This window comes from Carcharhinus amblyrhynchos, chromosome 4 (genome assembly GCF_965287045.1).
Source record: "Carcharhinus amblyrhynchos chromosome 4, sCarAmb.v2.hapA, whole genome shotgun sequence".
NCBI lineage: Eukaryota > Metazoa > Chordata > Chondrichthyes > Carcharhiniformes > Carcharhinidae > Carcharhinus > Carcharhinus amblyrhynchos.
The window spans coordinates 31,186,581-31,206,409 of NC_137327.1; the positions used below are offsets into that span (position 1 = coordinate 31,186,581).

General features: G+C 43.2%; 1 pseudogene; it reads left to right on the top strand.

Moving 5' to 3' along the window:
- The first annotated feature begins 7,797 nt into the window (after positions 1-7,797).
- On the top strand, positions 7,798-10,796 carry LOC145342540 (protein C19orf12 homolog; annotated as a pseudogene).
- Positions 10,797-19,829: the final 9,033 nt, after the last annotated feature.

Here is a 19,829-nt window from a genome sequence, read left to right on the forward strand (position 1 = left end):
GTCGCTCGCCTACCCATAATTAACATCTACACCACACAAACAGCTGCCACAGCTCAGACAGGAAGGCCAGACCCTCATTGAGGCCCTCCAGCAGCTAAAAGATGGATAATATTGCTGACTCTCTCTCCTCTTTCTCATCATTATGAAGTACTTTGAAAGGTTATTAATGGCATGGATCAATTCCAGCCTCCCAGACTGTCTGGATCCACTACACTTCACCTATCGCCGCAACATGTCCATCTCCCTGGCCCTACACTCAACCCCGGAAGACCTGGATAAGAAAGACACCTATGTCAGATTCCTATTTATTGACTACTTAGCCTTCAACACCATTATTTCTCCAAAACTCCGTGGCCTCCTCCCTCTGCAACTGGATTCTAGATTTCCTAACCAACAAACCGCAATCAGTAAGGATAGGCAACAACACTTCCTCCATGATTGTCCTCAAATCTAGAGCCCTGCAAGGCTTTGTCCTCAGCCCCTTACGATACTGTTTATACGCAAATGACTGTGTGGCCAAATTCCCCTCCAATTCGATTTTCAAGTTTGCTGAAGACACCACTGTAGTTGGTCGGATCTCAAACAATGAGACGGAGTACAGGAAAGGGAAAGGGAACCTAGTGAATTGGTGCAGCAAAAATAATCTCTCCCTCAATGTCAACAAAGCGAAGGAGATAGTCATCAACTTCAGGAAGCGTAGTGAAGGACCTGCCCCTGTCTACATCAATGGGGATGAAGTAGAAATGGTTGAGAGCTTCAGGTTTCTAGATGTCCAGATCACCAACAGCTTGTCCTGGTCCCTCCATGCCAACGTTATAGTTAAGAAAGCCCATCAAGACCTCTACTTTCTTAGGAGGCTAAGGAAATTCGGCATGCCCGGTATGACTCTCACAAACTTTTACAGATGCACCATAGAAAGCACTCTTTCTGGATGTGTCACAGCTTGGTATGGCTCCTGCTCTGCCCAAGACCGCAAGAAACTATAAAGGGTCGTGAACAAAACCAGTCCATCACACAAACCAGCCTCTTAACCATTGATTCTGTATACATTTCCCACTGCTTTGGAAAAACAGCCAGCACACTCAAGGATGCCAACAACCTTGGGTTTACTCTCTTCCACCTTTTCCGTTGGGAAAAAGATACAAAAGTCTGAGGTCATGTACTAACTGACTCAAGAACAGCTTCTTCCCAGCTGCCATCAGGCATTTGAATGGACCTACCTTATATTAAGTTGATCTGTCTCTACTCCCTATTTATAACTGCAACACTACATTCTGCACTCTCTCCTTTCCTTTTCTATGAATGGTGTGCTTTGTCAATATAGTGTGCAAGAAACAATACTTTTCACTGTATGTTAATACAATTGTCAATAATAAATCAAATCAAGTCACCTCCAGACAGATTCAGGATGTTTTCGGACTCGAGGCATTTCAGCTCATGTTAATTCTGGTGCCTGCTGCCAAGACAGATTGGCAGTAGCAAGAGCACCAGGACCAGCACCTTCACAGGAGCTAGTCCCAGATCATCGGGGGGCTGCCATCCATCAGACTGAGGAGGGGTGAGAAGACAATGCTACTGTAGGCCACGTGTCTACAGGAGGTGCTGGTCTTTTCATGAGCTGTCAGATGACATGTGCCAGGTTGTCACCTGCCTGGCATCAAGAGGAGAAGGAGGACTCCTGCTTCCGATGGCAGTGAATGCCATGGTTGGCACAATCTTTTTGCTATTGGATTACTCCAGGGCTTAAGCAAGGGGGTATACCAGGGTAACGGAATACATCTCATTCAAACTGGACCAGGTTCACCAGGGTGCCCAGGCTGCAGGATGCCACTGCCAGAGCACCATCTCAAAAGGGATACCCCTTGAACATCCAGCTGGTGAGTGCCCATCAGCTGAACATCATGTAAGTCTGGGCAGACTATCCTGGGAGTGTGCATGATGTATTCATCCTGGCACACTGTGAGGTACCCATCACCTTCGAGAGTGACCCTTGGCTGAGGGGCTGGCTAGAGGAGGACAAGGACTACCCCCTGAGGTAAATGATGTGGAGGCCCCAAACACTACAGTAAGGCCCACTCTGCCACCAAGAACATCATTAAGCAGCACATAGGCCTCCTAAAGGTGCAGCTCTGCTGCCTTGATTGCTCTAGCAGGGCTCACCGATATAGCTTCCAGGAGGTTGCTCAGAACATGATCGCATGCTGTGTCTTGCACGACTTGGCACAGTAATTGGGCAATGGAGGAGGAACAGGCAGTCTCATCACAGGAGGAGGATGACTAGGTCTGGGTGGAGGAAGAATTCCACCTGAAATCGTACAGAGGACCAGGTTGGCCCCCATAGGCTCCAGATTTAACTTCTGAAGTGATCATTGTCAACTCAATCCCCAATAGCTCCTTATCCACAGACTCTTTTTCCTTATTCCCTTGTTTCCCACTTTTCCTCAGTCCCTTGGCACACCTTCCTTTCAACCTTTTTCCCTTGCTCCAAGAAGTGTGCTCCCCCTCTCCCATCCAAGGGTCACTATAATGTCGCACCAGGGTGATGGGCAGTGTCAGAGGGACTGCTCACAAGGCCGGAGGGTGATGACGATTTGCTGTGAGGAAAGCTGTGGTGCTCCTCATCACCAGAAGGTATCTGACTCCTATCTTTTCTATGCCATTCCGCTGACTTCCCAGTCACTCCTGAGAGTGTGTTGGGGTTACTTTCAGCTGGGCCACAATTGAGGTGGGGGGAGGGGTGGTCTGCGCAGGGATAGAGTTCAGAATGGTGCTGGTGTCAAACCAGAATGTCAAAGACTGGGGCTCTCATGGCCTCCTACTTCTGAGTGAGGCTGTAGGGCCTGTGGGAAGATCAGAGTATTGAGGTGGTAAGATAAGAGAGTCTTATCACAGAATCCTGTCCTGTACCCATGGGATGTCCCCCTGAATATCATCTTTCCAGCCTGGGACGCTTTTGCCTCAGAGGTCAGCTAAACTGGTAACCAAGTCAGAAAGTTCAGGAAGTGGAAGAATGATTTTATCTGGTCCTCCAGGATAAGTCCTCTCATTTCCCTCCACTATCAAACTCTCAGCATGTTATCATGTACTTAAATGGTTATTCACACTTCCATTAGCAGGGGCACATCTTAACACTCAACTTCACTTGCATTCCATCAATGGGATGCAAGTAGGCTTCACCTTGGCCACTGGTGGGAATAAAGGTGGGCAATAGATTTTCCAGTTCCTGCTTCACTGACCAACCACCCCCCCAACCCCCCACCAACTGGCCATTAAACCCATCATTTCCATCTACTGTTGGTAGTCATGGACTGAAGGGAATAATGTTTCCATGCTTTCTGTTTGATTGCATTGCCTGTAGTGAAAACAATGCTGGGTAAATCTCTGGGGGCTGAACTGATCAGCTCCCACAACAAGTATGGGGCTTGCAATGCACCTGTTCAATGTGATGCTGGCAACTTGTCAACTTTATGTTATCTGCTCATCACCACAATTGTAGTGTACATCGCTGCCTATGGCAGCTCATTGCAGTGGAAACCAGACTATGTAAAATAGGAAAAGACTGAATAAATGAAAGGAAATTGGACAGAGTGTGCTCCAAGGTCCTCGGACGTCACACAGGACACTTATTAGAGGTGGCACAATGAGGCTGGAGACCCTCCTGACAAACTCTCAGAGGATAAAACAACCAGATCCCTGAGGCTGTCAATGCCAGGAACCAAGCCCTGGATGTAGAACCAGAAAAGGTTCCATGAATCCACACAAGTACTGAAGCTTAGTGAATTCATCTTAAGTACCAGATCCAACCATTGGCCTCTCACACTGCTCTGTGCATCACACCTACATAATTCAACAATAATCTTATTGTTGGTGGTTGAGCAATCTTATTTAATATTCATATTTATTATGATACACTTAACACAGCTCTTGTACCTCACACCCACACTGTAATGTGTCAGTGTCTTCTTGGTGTATTGCGTGTTTCAGAATGGGTGTAACCTTGGGATAAATTACTTACATTCCAAATTCTTGCCAACTTCCACTGGAACGATTAGAATGTCACTGACTTTTAGGCTCACAAAGTTACATGGTTTAAACTGGATAACTCTGATCAATAGCAGCTCTAACCTTGATTTAGGAAAATATACCTGGAAGGGAAATTGGAATTAGCAATGGTGATGGTTCGTGTGCTCTGGGGACAGAACAATGATATTTGATGTGGGGTAATGGTCCCTATAAAACCAAGTTTCTCGGAATAAAGATTCCGTGTAAAAAAAGGTTTGTTTCCAGTAACTGATCATGTGACCAAGCTGTTTACAATACGAAACAGTCAGTCAGTCAGGAGTTAATTATAAGGGTGATTAGGTTCCCGATTCTGTTACCATGTTCTAGTAGTGTGAGTTTTGGTTTTACAACAAGTGGGATGCAGGGAGCATTTCTTTTAAACAGGATTCATTGGAATTCAGTCTGCTGACCAAAAGAGTTTTAAAAACCTTGAGAACTGCAGAATTCTCTCAGCAGTGAGTTGAATTTGATGGATAACCAAGCTAAGAAAAGAGGGGCTTTCTAGATGAAAAGCCTCCAGAGCTAAAGAGCATTTGAACCAGGAATGTTTTGATTGGAGGTGGTGGCATTTAAGACACCAGTGGCATCTCTGTTGAACAGGTGATTTACATTCGTGGGACGTTTGGAACCAATTTGAAAGTGACCCAAGAAATCTCAAATACTATATGAATCTTTGAAAAATGATTTGATTTGAGTTATTATTGTCACATGCATTAGTGAAAGGTATTGTTTCTTGTGCACTACACAGACAAGGTGTACCATACATAGACAAGGAAAGGAGGGAGTGCAGAATGTACACTCTAAGTGGTTAATGTTCCAATTTCTGATGAGCATCAGACTTGGGTTTTTGTCATGTGTAAGTCAAATGGGTTTAGAAGGAAATGTGAGTTAAGAAGTTGGGTTTAGAGTATAAGTAACTGTTTTCATTGTAAGTTTTCATTGTAAGATCTAGATAGGCTGGGCGAATGGGCCAGGAACTGGCAAATGGAATTTAATGTTGCCAAGTGTGAAGTTGTCCACTTTGGTAGGAATAATGGTAGGAAGGACTATTACTTACATGGCGAAAAACTGCAGCAGGTGACGGTGCAGAGGGACCTCGGGGTCCTTGTGCATGAGTCGCAAAAACCCAGCCTGCAGGTGCAGCAGGTGGTCAGGAAGGCAAATGGGATGCTGGCCTTCATAGCGAGGGGGATTGAATATAAAAGTAGGGAGGTCTTGCTGCAACTGTACAGGGCACTCGTGAGGCCACAGTTGGAGTACTGTGTGCAGTTTTGGTCGCCGCACTTACGCAAGGATATTTTGGCCTTGGAGGGAGTGCAGAGGAGGTTTACTAGGCTGATACCAGAGTTGAGGGGGTTGAACTATGAGGAGAGGCTGAATAAACTAGGCTTGTACTCGTTAGAGTTTAGAAGAATGAGGGGAGATCTCATTGAGACGTATAAGATGATGAATGGGATGGATAGGATAGAGGTGGAGAGGCTCTTCCCGCTCAGTAAGGACAGTAGGACTAGGGGGCACAGTCTCAAGATAAAGGGGGGGGGGCGGTTTAGAACGGAGCTGAGGAGGAACTTCTTCACTCAAAGGGTGGTGAATCTCTGGAATTCTCTGCCCGTTGAAGTGGTGGAGGCTGCCTCGCTAAATATATTTAAGACGCGGGTTGATAGGTTTTTGATAGGCAAGGGGATTAAGGGTTATGGGGAGAGGGCGGGAATGTGGAACTGAGCCACGACAGATCAGCCATGATCTTATTGAATGGCAGGGCAGGCTCGAGGGGCTAGATGGCCTACTCCTGCTCCTATTTCTTATGTTCTTATGTTCTTAAGTTTAATATAGAACATAGAATAGTACAGCACAGTACAGCCCTCGATGTTGTCCCGAGCTATGTCCGAATTCAAGGTCAAGCTATCCCACTCCCTATCATTCTGGTATGCTCCATGTGCCTATCCAATAACCATTCGAAAGTTCCTAAAGTGTCCGACTCCACTATCTCAGCAGACAGTACATTCCACAACCCAACCACTCTCTGAGTAAAGAATCTACCTTGGACATCCCTCCTACATCCCTGGTAACAGCTATATCCACCTGAGGCAATAGTCTCTGCACATCCACTCTATTTATCCTCCTCATCATCTTATAAACCTCTATTAAGTTGCCTCGCATCCTCCTCCGCTCTAAAGAGAAAAGCCCCAGCTCCCTCATAAGACCTACCCTCCAAACCAGGCAGCATCCTAGTAAATCTCCTCTGCATTCTCTCCAATGCTTCCACATTCTTCTTATAGCAAGGTGACCAGAACTGCACACAATATTCCAAATGTGGTCTCACCAAGGTCCTGGAAATTTGTAGCATAACCCGATGGCTCTTAAACTCAAACCCCCTGTTAATAAACGCTAACACACTATAAGCCTTCTTCACAGCTCTATCCACTTGAGTGGCAACCTTCAGAGATCTGTGGACATGAACCCCAAGATCTCTCTGTTCCTCCACATTCTTCAGAACCCTGCCGTTGACCCTGTAATCCACATTCAAATTTGTCCTACCAAAATGAATCACCTCGCATTTACCAGGGTTAAACTCCATCTGTCACTTCTTTGCCCAGCTCTGCATCCTATCAATGTCTCTTTGAAGCCTATAAGAGCCCTCCACCTCATCTACTACTCCATCAACCTTGGTGTCATCAGTAAATTTAGTAACCCACCCTTCAGCCCCCTCTTCCAAGTCATTGATAAAAATCACAAATAGCAGAGCACCCAGCACTGGTACACCACTGGTAACTGGTGTCCAGCCTGAAAATTTTCTCTCCACCACCACCACCCTCTGTCTTCTATGAGACAGCCAGTTACTCATCTAATCAGCCAAATTTCCTCCTATCCCACACCTCCTTACTTTCTTCATGAGACCACCATGGGGAACCTTATCAAATGATTAACTAAAATCCATGTATATGACATCAATTGCTCTACCTTCATCTACGCACTGAATTACCTCCTCCTTACATGTCTTTAATATAACTGACAAGTTAAGATAGAGTATAGTTATTGCAGTCATGCTCTTTGATTTTTGTGTTGTAAAATTCTTTTGTTGTCAACAGTCAATCTTGTGGGTTCATTCTTTTAGTTAAAGGGGGAGATGGAGGTAAGTGGTTATGATTATGTGAAGTATAAATATTTCTAACAATCATAAAATATACTGATACAGGAAATAATTAAAAATGTAAAGGTTATGCTAACAGCTCAAACTGATTGCTACAAGATTCAAGGTTATCAGTCCAAAATAAGCTTGTGGTAATATTGGACTGTGTCTAATCTTACTGCAAAAATGTTGTAGAATTCTATACTTTACATCTGCTATATATACATTTAGTCAATTACATTTTAGCAACTTGAGATTGTTTCTTGTGCAAGGGTGGCAATGGATTTCAATGTTTCCCCAAGACAAGCAGCCTTCTAGTGATACCTGTATGTTCCAAAGTATACAACAACCCATGGTTTCCATGCTATGATTCCATCAGATAACCAAATGGACAAAATATCCTCTGACAATAAAAGCTTAGAAGCTAAAAGGTCTAATTTTGAAAAGAGTGTAGATGACCACTTTCCCCATACTGTGTTTACAAACATCAGTAGCAATCAAATTGGGGACTATAAATATATGTTTCCAATGACATCTGTTGAAAAAACATTTTGTTATAGTTGATATCCAGTAATGTGTGATTTCTGAATCTATTAATTCATAAGATGCCTGTGCACACTGATGAGCTGATGCTCCTAGTGTGCCATATTGCAGAGGTGGAGAAGTTGTAACTTGCAGCGAAATGCTCTGGCAAGGGGGCATTTGTGGTTGGTAGAGTAACACTTGCAGCAAGCTTGATTGGTGGTCCTGTTGGAACAGCAGCTGGTAAGTGTTTGTTATTGACTTTAGAGAAAGGAGTTTGAGAATGACTAATGAATGAAATAGATACTGAGTGTGCTTGGTTTAAATTATCCTGACAGAAACAGTAATCCCCATGGAATGAATGGGGAAATGCTTGCCTTAAATACTGTGGACAGGAATTTGGTGTCAGCACATTGACCATTTGTGTGCTACTGACAATGTGTCACTGACAATAACTTGCTGAATATATCTTCATCAAAAAAGGCTTATAAAGAAATGAAGAAAGGTGCCTGTGAAACACATATTTTAAGGATTAATGGGGAGACTCTGGTATCCATAACATTGTTAATGGCTGAAACCTGGACAAGCATATTGCGAAAAGATGTAGCAAATTACACCAAGTTGTTTGGGAAAACTGGAGAGATATTAGACTTTTTAACTTGTTAGAATAGTCTTAATGATTATGGTATTTCACTAGTAAGCCACAATGGCAAATTGGTTAATCTAGTTCAATAAATCTGTTAACCAGGTAAAATAACCAAGAAAACTGCTAGAGTGTTTCAAGAACAGAACTGGTACACTAAACTTCTTTGGAGAAATAAATGCTCCAGCCCTGCCAGCCTGGCCTACAATGTAGCACCAGGCTCATCCTTTTTACTCACAGCAATTAGGGATCAGCATTAAATTTGGCCTTGCCAGCAATCAAAAAACAATTATTAAAATTTAAATTGATATCAGCTGAGTTCTATTATCCTCAAAGTGGGTTTGTAGAAATTCCAGCTGCCACATTCAAATCGGGTTTTATTGCTACTAGATGAAGTGTTTTAGGGAGTATGTTCCTTTTTAATAATCACTGTGCAGGGTGGCACAGTGGTTAGCACTGCTGCCTCATAGCGCCATGGACCTAGGTTTGATTCCTTTCTTGGATCACGGTCTGTGTGGACTTTGTATGTTCTCCTCGTGTCTGTGTGGGGTTTCTTCTGGGTGCTCTGGTTTCTTCCCACAGTCCAAAGATGCGCAGGTTAGGTTGATTGACCATGCTCAATTGTTCCTTAGTGTCAGGAGGACTAGCAGGGTAAATACATGGGATTATGGGGATAGGGCCTGGGTGGGATTGTTGTCAGTGAAGGCTCGATTGGCCAAATGGTCTCCTCCTGCATTGTAGAGATTCTATAGGTTCCTATACTATTCATTTTAGAAGGAAACTATTGGAAGCATGCAGTGTGTGCATTCTAACATTGTTAAGTGCATATTTATATATGTACAAAATTATCTTAACTTTTCTCTAACTTTTTCTTATAACTAATCTCTCTATACTTTGTATCATTCTTGTTGCCTATCCCTGCATTTTTCTAATGCAGACAAATCCCTCTTCATATCCTAACATTTTAAGTGTTGCATTGAATATCACTCCCAGGTTCCTTCCCAAATCTCCCTGTGCTAATTGTGATTTAATCTTTTTCTAAGAGGCAATCCTTCACATTTGGCAGCCTTGCATTTCATTTGTCACTTTTCTATCCAACTGCATGAAGGACTCAAGTCCTTCTGCAAAACCACAACTGTTGTTCCCAGTTTTGTTCCTGATTCAAACCCCTACTGCTAATTTAACAAGTTTATGTGTGTATTCTGTATCCTGGTTTGCTGGGGCACAGTACACCCACAATCGCTACCTGTGGTTTGACAGAGACAATGTGGACCTCCGCCAGAACCTTAGATGGTACCAGAGGGAGATAACGTGAGCTTCTCTCACACAGTGCAAAAAGATGATGAACATGTCAGAATTGAGTGACAGGAGTGTTTAATGTGAGTTAGAAAGGGATGTAGCTGAAAAGAGTCCCACGTTTTGCAGATATTCTCTTTATCTAAATATCCTGCAGCATTTAAATGCTTGTGGCTTCTGATCATTGTGAAACAAACTTGAAGTTGAAATTGGATAAATCCCCTGCCGTGGTTCAGTAATAAATCCACCATTTGAAAAGAGATTGAACTGCATGGACCAGGAAGAATTTGATCGCTAGTTCGTGCTCAGCTGACTGATTTTAAGTGTGTTGTCTTTGAACATTTCAATTGCCTTCTGCAGCACAAGCTAGGGAGAGAGAAAGCATACTCTTGAAGAGTTATTGATAAAGAGCAAGGAGGGGACTGATTGGAAAAAGCTCTTTCAATAAATTGGTGCGGGCAAAATGGGCTGAATGGCATCCTTCTGTGCTCTATTATTCTTCAAACTATGTTGCAACCTTCTGCTGTGTGGCTGTTTGATGAGGATATGATCGGGCCTGGATGGGAGATCCTTCATGATTTAATCACCTGCACCAAACCAAGTCTCCGTTCACTGTAGCGGGATCCCGCTGCAGTGAACGGAGACTTGGCTGGGCACCAAATTCTCTGATTTTGCTGCGGCAGAAGTGTAGCATGAATGGCTGACAAGATCAGTACTCCGGCTCCTGTCTAAATAAAAGCTCGTTGCTCAAAGAAGCTGAGGACTGCTGGAGCTCAGAGGAATGCAGCCAAATATGAATCAACGTCTTCAGGAAAAGAAGAGAAATGCATTTTAAACAGCAGAAAATAAACATTTTTCAAATGTATTCTTTTGGTTTTTATTCTCCCTAAGTAGTGCAGCCGGTGGGTGCCTAGGTGCCTGGATGGCTAGAGGACAGTTTAAACCATTGCCTCAGATTATTATGGAACTGCCACCGAATCAACAACAGATATTGTCTAATGCTGCGCATGATTTCGTTCAACATTTGGACTGGACTGACGTAGCACAACTGATATCATTAGTGATGGGAAACGCTGATCTGAAGAGGAAGGTGGTGGCAGAAATTAAAACTTTTTTTTAAAGCAGCTCAATGCTGAGGTGTGACACATTGGTTGAAACTTACATAAATAAGACACCTTTTCTAGAAGCCTAAATTGGATTGCAAATGCTGGAACATAAAAAAAAATTCATTTTTCTGACAGAAATTCGAAGATCTATGAAGGATGTAATTTGGACTATGCTACAATGGCACTGGGGAATCAACACTGAATTCTACTGGTTAAATGTTTATGTATACAATATCTAACTGACTTCACAATTAGGACCTTTATTTTAAATTTTTTGATGGCCATATCTCTTCCTGTACAAGTGTCATCAGTTGTTTTGAATTAAGGCTGCTACATCAGCAAAGAATCATTCTATTGGGTATATGGGAAAATTTAATATAATTGGATCTGATTTTCAAAGGTTTGTGATATGGGAATTGAGTTAACATGATTAAGCTGTATTGTAAAATGATTTATATTTAAGAATATTGTTTATTTTGCTGTATTTTTCAGCAACCGTTAGCTTTCTTTCCTTGACTTGCATTGCCAGAGGGAAGTGGTGGCCTAGTGGTAGTGCTGCTGGGCTAGTAACCTCAATACCCAGGTTAATCCTCTGGGGACTTGAGTTCACAATCCCACCATGGCAAATGGTGAAATTTCAATTCAATAAACAAATCTGGAATTTAAAATGTCTAATGATGATCATGTAACTGTTGTAAAACCCATCTGGAAAGGAAATCAGATTCCTGCCTATCTAGTCTTGTGGGTCCAGATCCACAGCAATGTGGTTGGCTCTTAAGTGGCTCAGTTCAAGGCCTGGCCCAATCAGTAACACCCACATTCCATGAAGGATAAAGTTACAGCAGCTAATGTTTTACATTTCTTACTTTCTTAGTAGTTTGCTTTGTGATAATACAAGATATGCTTGGCAGGAGCACACTGAAGGCCATGGCCAGTCAAAATAAGCTGCGGTATATAGTCAGCTGACATTAATGAGGCGGGTAGAATTAGGGACCTTGCGGTGAAGGATTCTCTTGGGGAGAGTGATCATTGTATGGTGGAGTTTCTGGTGCAGATGGAGGAGGAGAAAGTGGGTTCCCGGACACGCGTACTTTGTTTGAATAAAGGGGAGTACGGTAGGATGAGAGAAGAATTGGCGAATGTTGACTGGGGGAGCGCGTTGGAGGGAGGGTCTGCTGAGGAGCAGTGGAGGATCTTTAAGGAGATCTTTCTTGGTGCTCAGCGGAAATTTATTCCGATGGTCAAAAAGGACAGTAGGAGGAGAGGTAATAAGCCGTGGATAACGAAGGAGGTGAAGGAAAGTGTTAAATTAAAAGCGGAGGAATTTAGAGTAGCTAAGAGTAGTGGGCGAGAAGAGGATTGGGAGCGGTTTAAATGTCAACAAAGATTGACAAAGAAGTTGATAAAGAAGGGTAGAGAAACTATGAAGCTGGGCTAGCGCTTAATATAAAAAAGGATAGCAAGAGTTTTTATAAATATATAAAAAGGAAGAGGCTGGCTAGGGTGAACATTGGTCCTTTAGAGGATGAGAAAGGGGACCTAGTGGTAGGGGATGGGGATATGGCTAAGGTATTGAATAACATTTTTGTTTCTGTCTTCACGGAGGAGGACATGAATAATTTGCCGGGTGCTAGCGATGGAAAGGTGGTAGGACTGGAGGGTCTTAATGACATTACTGTTACTAGAGAGGCGGTGCTCAACAGACTGGAGGGGCTGATTGTGGACAAGTCCCCAGGACCGGATGGAATGTATCCGAGGGTTCTGAAAGAAATGGCGGAGGTGATAGTGGATGCCTTGGTGGTTATTTTCCAGACGTCGCTGGATTCTGGGGAAGTGCCGGAAGATTGGAAAACGGCTAATGTTACGCCGTTGTTTAAGAAGGGTGCCAGGCAAAAGGCGGGGAATTATAGGCCGGTTAGTTTAACGTCTGTGGTAGGTAAAATGTTAGAATCCGTCATTAAGGAGGAAATTGCGAGGCATCTTGAAGGGAATTGCTTGATAGAGCAGACGCAGCATGGTTTCATTAAAGGGAAGTCGTGTCTGACAAATTTACTGGAGTTCTATGAGGATGTGTCTAGGGCGGTGGATAGAGGAGAGCCGGTGGATGTGGTCTTTCTGGATTTTCAGAAGGCGTTTGACAAAGTACCTCACAAGAGGTTATTGGAGAAGGTCGAGGGACATGGAGTTGGGGGTAGGGTGTTAGCGTGGATAGAGGATTGGTTGTCAAATAGGAGGCAGAGAGTGGGGGTCAACGGGTGCTATTCGGATTGGCGGATGGTGACTAGTGGAGTGCCCCAGGGGTCGGTGCTGGGGCCTCAGCTTTTTACCATTTATATAGATGATCTGGAGGAGGGAACCGAGTGTAGGGTGTCGAAATTTGCTGATGACACCAAGATTGGGGGAACGGCAAATTGTGATGAGGGTGTGGAGAGTCTGCAGAAGGATCTAGATAGGCTGGGCGAATGGGCCAGGAAATGGCAAATGGAATTTAATGTTGGCAAGTGTGAGGTGGTCCACTTTGGTAGGAATAATGGTAGGAAGGACTATTACTTACGTGGCGAAAAACTGCAGCAGGCGACGGTGCAGAGGGACCTCGGGGTCCTTGTGCATGAGTCGCAAAAACCCAGCTTGCAGGTGCAGCAGGTGGTCAGGAAGGCGAATGGGATGCTGGCCTTCATAGCGAGGGGGATTGAATATAAAAGTAGGGAGGTCTTGCTGCGGCTGTATAGGGCATTGGTGAGGCCGCAGCTGGAGTACTGTGTGCAGTTTTGGGCGCCGCACCTGCGCAAAGATATTTTGGCCTTGGAGGGAGTGCAGAGGAGGTTTACTAGGCTGATACCGGAGTTGAGGGGGTTGAGCTATGAGGAGAGGCTGAATAAACTAGGCTTGTACTCGTTGGAGTTTAGAAGAATGAGGGGAGATCTCATTGAGACGTATAAGATGATGAATGGGATGGATAGGATAGAGGTGGAGAGACTCTTCTCGCTCAAAAAAGACAGTAGGACTAGGGGGCACAGCCTCAAGATAAAGGGGGGGCGGTTTAGAATGGAGTTGAGGAGGAACTTCTTCACTCAAAGGGTGGTGAATCTCTGGAATTCTCTGCCCGTTGAAGTGGTGGAGGCTGCCTCGCTAAATATTTTTAAGACGCGGGTTGATGGGTTTTTGATAAGAGAGGGGATTAAGGGTTATGGGGAGAAAGTGGGAAAGTGGAACTGAGCCACGACAGATCAGCCATGATCTTATTGAATGGCGGGGCAGGCTCGAAGGGCTAGATGGCCTACTCCTGCTCCTATTTCTTATGTTCTTATGTTCTTATGTTTTTTGCATAACTGTAGGCGATTGTAATTGCTTTTTGAGAGATTCTGGAGCTTGAATCCTTCCCCTGCATATCTGTAATAAAACTTTTCTCTTTAAAGATCTCCAGACTCTGAGTGGCATTGTCTCACGACAGTTTGTTAATGCTGTTTCAGTAATATTGCGAATGGTGAGTGATGGATTACATTGGTAATACATCACAAACTTGATATTTATATCAAACTGTGATCATTTCAACCACAGTGGGTGGATGCAGGCTGGAATTTTAGAAAAAAGGATATGACAGAGCCCAGAGTCACTCTGAAATATTGCACTAATGATTCCTCTGACTAAAGATGATGCAAAGTCAAGGAAATGTAGATTCTGACCTGAAATCTTCGTGAGCAAAATGTAATTGAAGAACAATATGCTGGGGGAGGTACTCCATAGTGCACCAATGCAATTTTAAACAAAAAGTAGCAGGGAAGATGTGATGATGACCTTGAAACCAATATCTTCAAGTAAATGAAAGAGTTCAAAGGGCCAATGGAAATTGTTATTAGAAGCACATTGTTAATGCAGATTGTAAAAATGGGGTTATAACAGAATATCAGGTTACAATATGAACCAGACAATCAAGTATAACCAGCCACAGCCACCAATGACGACTGAATAACAACAGCTTCTACTATTTTTCAGGGTCATTTATATATAATACACTGGAAATTTAACCTGAATAACAGCAAGGGGTGGGGAGGCTATCATAACAGAAATAAGACAGGATCATATTGAACTCTTACTGAAATTGTAGACAGCAAGAGAGGAAGATAAAGAGCACACAGCACGCTCAACGCTGAAAATCCTCTTCTCACTTTTCTTAACACAGAGTTAATGCTGTGGAAATGGAAGTCACATGGAACTTCAATCCAAAGTGGTATTGGTTTCTGGGTAGAGTTTGGACAAACACAACTAATAAAATATTCATGGCTTTTATGATAACTAACATGGAGGTTTGGAAAGTTACTGAATGAACTGTTTTTTTTTCAGTATTTTTTCCTGCCATTTATCTACTCCATGCTATACATACTGATACTCGGCTAACACAAGAAGTGGCCTCTGTTTGCATTGCTCTTTAGTTCACTAGGAGGTAAGGAAACAAGGGCTGGATTTTCAATGCGGAGTTGGTGAATTCTGGTTCCTAACCCCACATCCAAGTTCTGTAGCTCACATAACATTATGTTTAAATTCAAGTGGCCAAAGGGCAAGCTTGACGCTCAATTAGTGGCACTGATCGCCACCAGGAAGTGGGAACCTTCAGTTGACAGCAATGGCAAAGGAAGGTGGCAGCCATGTTGGTGGCTGCTACTGCATTGCTGAAGAGAGAGGCAGCTGCTTAGAGACCAGCAGAATCCATGGTGAGGAAGGGACCATGTAGGCTATGATGGTAAAGCATTGGAAGAAGTTCAGCAAAAGTCAATAAATGGCGAGAAGTTTCAGATGGCCTCACAACAAACCCAACAGCTGCCCACTAACATGAACCAGAGGTTTTGCATTCAGAAAATTAAATATGGACAAATTCTAATTTGGAACACACAGGCCTCTAAACCCCATTAGGGAGTTCTAATTAATTGACAGCATGTGGGTTGTCTGCTCTCCTTTCCACAATGGTGGTTTGAAATTTCAAATCTACCCTGGAGGATTAGTTGTTGTCCCAAGTCAACCTCTGGGTCTGTGATTAATAAATTCTACCTATACCGAGTTCCAACTCCATGGTGTTTTGAAAATCCAGCCCAAAGTATATCTCCTGATACTACTTTTCTGGCCCTTCAATGAGAAATCATTGAGCTGTTAATTTGAATTGTTGCTGTTGTTACATTGTCAGGATTTTCACATTTGGTCACTGCCTGTGTGGAGTCTGTACTTTCTCCCTGTGTCTGTGGGTTTCCTCTGGATGCTTCAGTTTCCTCCCACAGTCTGAAAGATGTGTCAGTTAGGTGGATTGGCCATGTTAAATTCTCCTTCAGTATACCCGAACAGTCTCCAGAGTGTGGTGACTAGGGGATTTTTACAGTAGTTTCATCATAGTGTTAATGTAAGCCTACTTGTAACACTAAAAACTAAACTTTAAAACTTAAACTTTAAAATCAGGCACTCATTATGCAGGCGAAATACCGTAAGGATTACCCTTAAATTTGTACTCAAAAAATGTAATCAACAGTTTGACTGAATGATAGGAAAGGAAATGGTTATTGCTAATTAACCATCAAGGTTTGGATCAACAAAATATTTCTTATCGATGATAACGGACTATCATCAAGTCCACTGCCCAGTGATCAGGGGGCGGCATGGTGGCACAGTGGTTAGTGTTGCTGTCCCACAGTGCCAAGGACCCGTGTTCAATTCCTGGCTGAAGTCACTGTCTGTGTGGAGTCTGCATGTCCTCCCCATGTCTGCATGGATTTCCTCCGGGTGCTCCGGTTCCCTCCCACAGTTCAAAGGGATGTGGGTTAGGTGGATTGGCCATGCTAAGTTGCCCCTTAGTGTCAGGGGGTCTAGCTAGGGTAAATGGATGGGGTTATGGGGATAGGGCCTGGGTGGAATTGTGGTCGATGCAGACTCGACGGGCCAAATGGTCGCCTTTTGCACAATAGGATTCTATGGATTCTATAAAGATGCCTCTCCTTATATGGATCTGTGTATGGTCCCTTTGTGAGTAGAAACCTGAGAAGTTGGGACTAAGGGCAGAATTTTCCCATGCCCCTGTTGGCAGGTTCAATCATGGACGAAGAATTTGGCGGGAGCCCAAAAATCAGTTCCATGCCAATGTAAATTTCCCATGGGATCTTCTGCTGGAAAGTTATATAAGTAGGTAGGCCCCAGCTGGGACATCCAATTCTGGGCACTTCACTTCAGAAAGGATAAAAGTAAAGTAAAGTAAAGTTTATTTATTAGTCACAAGTAAGGCTTACATTAACATTGCAATGAAGTTACTGTGAAACTCCCCTAGTTGCCACAGTCCGGCACCTGTTTGTGTCAATGCACCTAAGCAGCATGTCTTTCAGAATGTGAAGGCATTAGAGAGAGTGTGGAAGAGTTTCGTGAGAGTGATTCCAGGGATGAAGAACTAGATTGGAGAAGCTGCCATTGCTCTCCTTAGAGAAAAGTAGGCAGAGAGGAAAAGTATTCAAAATCAGGAAGAGTCTAGACAGAACAGAGAGGAATAAAATGTTCCCATCATGAAAGGATCGTGAATTAAATGGCTCAGATTTAAAATAATAAGCAAAAGAAGCAAAAATGGTACAAGCAGAAACCTTTTTCTGCAGCAAGTGGTTCGGGCTTGGAATGCACTGTCTGGGAGTGTGGTTGAGGCATGTTTGAAGCATTGACAAGAAGATTAAAAGTGTTTTCTGAAAAGAAAGAATATGCAAGGTTATGGGAAGAAGGCAGGGATTACAATAGGTGAGTTGTCCATGTGGACAGCTAGTGCAGACATGATGGGTCAAATGGTCTCTTTCTGTGATATAACAATTCTGTGATTTTCTGATGTGTACTGCCCATCCCCAAGTGCTCTCGAGCTGCTGGTGCCTGAATCACTGCAGTCCATACAGTGTAGGTACACCCATTGTGCTGTTAGGAAGGGAGTTCCAGGATTTTGTATGTTTGCATAACAGTGGAAATCCCGGGGCCACATAAATCAGTTGAAGATTTGATGTTAAATGTCTTCAATTCCTTTCTCTGAACTCTGCATCAGGGAAAAATAACTAAGACACAGAATTTCTACAAGTGTTTGGATATGATTTTCAAATCTGAAACCCAAGTCAGAATCTCTGATCTGTGGGGGCAAATTGTTTACAAACTGTGCAGAATATTTAATGGACTCTTAATAGTAATAAACTCGTTATTCAAAACAAATTGTTACTTTGACATACAGGAAATACAATGAACTTGGAGCACTTTCATGAAACAAAGCATTGTTAATAGACTTATTCAAAGAGACATGGTTTCTTTGATGTGTTCTATTTTTAACACATCAATACAGGGGAATTAATATAGATAATAGCATAGAACCTTTATCTGATGGAAATGTATTCTTTTGTACTCAGGTTTTGGATTTGTGCATTCTTAAAATTCAATCTGCTATGAATAAGAACTTGTAGATGGCCATAGAGACATAGAAACATTGAAACATAGAAAATAGATGCAGGAATAGGCCATTCAGCTCTTCAAGCCTGCTTCACCATTATGATCATGGCTGACCATCAAATTCAATATCCAATTTCTGTCTTCCCACAGAATGCAGATTCCTAAACATGCTATAAAAGAACAGCAAGCAAGACATACACCAAGCAAATGACTTATTTTATTTATTTGTCGCATTTATCTAATCTTCTCTAGGGCAGCACAGTAGCACAGTGGTTAGCAATGCTGCCTCACAGTGCCAGGGACTCAGAATCGGTTCCTGGCTTGGCTCACTGTCTGTGTGGAGTCTGCATGTTCTCCTCTCTGCTGGTTAGGGGCATTGGCCATGCTAAATTGTCCCTCAGTGTACCCAAACAGGCACTGAAGTTTGGCAACTAGTGGATTTTCACAGTCATTACATTGCAGTGTTAATGTAAGTCTACTTGTGACACTAATTAAAAATAACTTATGATATGAATGCAAAACAAATTTGATTAAGTTCAAGCGCCTTTATCTTTTTCTTATAGAGATAGCACTGACTGATATTTTATTCCCAGCCTGTCATCCCTATATCATCCAATTCTTATTCAGTTCCATTTACCTTTGTCAATTGCATTTTATTGTCACCTTCACAATAGTAACAGTCATCTTTCTTTTTATGGCTTCCTTTTGCTTCTCTCTATTTGTCTTGGAATGAATATGTTTATTGTGCAAAAACCTTTTTGACTCTATTTTTCATTTGGTGATATCACAGTTGTATGTTACACTGCTGATCATTTTTGATTTGCATGTGAATCATTTATGCAGCATTGCAGAATCCATAAGAGAAGGATGTTTCATTCAAGATAACCATTCTATAAGCGAAGGATTGGATGGAATCTTGAGCCCAGACTCTCTGAGGGTTCTCAGATTGGGCAACACTCCAGGTGGCTGCGCCTGCTCACACCTCTTATACTTGAGTTGCCCTGCAATGAGACATATTTGGAGAATGTAGGTGGGAGTCCTGCCAGTGCAGATGGGTGGATTTGAATGGGTGGGACTTGAGTGGGAGTGAATGTGAGGAGCAGAACAGTTACAGGGGAAGACAATGGTGACTGGGGGGACAGTGCCACATGATACGTATTGGCATCCAAAGAGATGGCTGGGTGAGAGATCGACTTGGAAGAGCGAGGGATGTGCGAGGAGTTTCATTGGGAGACTGGAAGAAGCAGAGTTACCCTGGCTATGCGAAGAAGGTTTTTCACCTTCTTGAGGCACTGCTACCCCCTCCTCTTCTGCAGCAAGCTGGCACTGACTGAAGCTGCCACTGCCTCCCAAAAGGATGGTCACTTTGCTGGAAGGATGTCAGCGCAATCATGGATAGAAGTTACAGCATCCAAGAGTTTGGTCAGGTCTGTCTCTGAGAATCGTGGTGCTGGCCTCCTGGCCGCCATCCACACTAATGGATCTGAAACAACTGCTGGGGAGCATTAATATGGAGCTTCCCACTGATCGCAGAGATTAGGTTCCCCTGGGGTGAGCAAATCAGCGGGAGGCTGCTCTGAGTGCAGTTTGAATCAAGTCGGGAAAAAGAAAGTTGTTAAAGAGGGTCAAAATG